The sequence below is a fragment of the Guillardia theta genome (assembly GCF_000315625.1).
Source record: "Guillardia theta CCMP2712 unplaced genomic scaffold GUITHscaffold_34, whole genome shotgun sequence".
Taxonomy (NCBI): domain Eukaryota; class Cryptophyceae; order Pyrenomonadales; family Geminigeraceae; genus Guillardia; species Guillardia theta.
This window is the reverse complement of record NW_005434640.1, coordinates 84127-85438: the sequence shown is the minus strand read 5'-3', so window position 1 is coordinate 85438 and position 1312 is coordinate 84127.

Sequence of the window (1312 nt, the reverse complement as noted above, 5' to 3'; positions counted from 1 at the left end):
GATGAGTTTGTATCGGATGAGAGCGACGACCAAGAAGATGATGATTGAAACTTTTCCCTCCTGCTCCTGCTCCTGCCCCTGCCCCTGCTCCTGCTCTTCTTCTTTCTCGCATCCACATATTGTTTTACCTTGACGTCTCCTTAGGACGAAGAGATTCAAGTCAAAGTTGAAGTTCCCGGAAGAGTCCACCAACGGTCCGTCTTCACCCTCCTCTTCCTCTCCCCCCTTCTCTCTCCTCTCCTTCCTCTCCCTTGTTCTCTTGCTTCGCTCTCTCCTCCTCCTCCTCTCCCTTTCCTTTGTCTCCTCCTCTTCCTCCTGCGTCTTCCTTCTTCTGTCTTCTCATCTTCTTCTCACTCTGCACATCCTTCAGGTATCGCCTGGGAAAGCTCTCGAGAGCTGCTCAACGGAACGATCCTTCCCAACAAGTCCAGCAGGTGAATTTCAATCCTCTTCGCTTCCTACTCATCCCTCCTCTTTTTTCTCGCTCCCGTCAGCCCGACTCGCATCTGTCCCTGCTACTCTCTGAAATCCTTCTCGTTCTCTCGCCTCCTGTATTGTCTCTGCTCTGGAATGCCCTGATCCTTCTCCCTCCTCTTCGTTCTCGTCTGCTTCCTCCTCGCCTTGTCCTACAACATGCTCCCAACTGTCTTCATGTACTGAACTGGGCGCGAACAGCTCTTCCTCCTTCCCAAGGCTTGCCTGGCAGCCATGAGGGCATGCGAGCTCAACGAGGATACACAAGAGCAGGCACGACAAAGACGAAGCCGAATGATTATAAGAGAATAATGTTGCTGAGATGAAAGGTGAATGAGAGGAATCAACAGAGTAAAGACCAAAACAAGGATGAAACGTTCCCAACGCTCTTCAGAATGAAAACTTTCTCTTTACCTTTGTCCTTTACAAAACCAGTCCCCCACAGACAAACAAAACTAAACATTCTCTTTCACTTGGAGAACAAAGACGCAATCAAACAATATATACAACAGACACCACCACACGCTCGATCGGTTACGATTGCACAACTTGAAATCTTGACTTCATGCTCAGGTATGTCGACCATCCCAGGTTGCCGACTGATGTGATCATCACCCTGTGTTGCAGAGGGACATACATGTAGATGCCGAGCACTGTACAACATGAGAGACAAGGAAGAATACAACATGAGAGACAAGGGAGGATACAACATGAGAGACAAGGAAGGATACAACATGAGAGACAAGGGAAGGGTAGGGAAGGGAAGGGAAGGGAGGGGAGGGGAGGGAAGGGAAGGGAGGGGAGGGGAGGGGAAGGGAAGGAAAGGGAGGGGAATCCC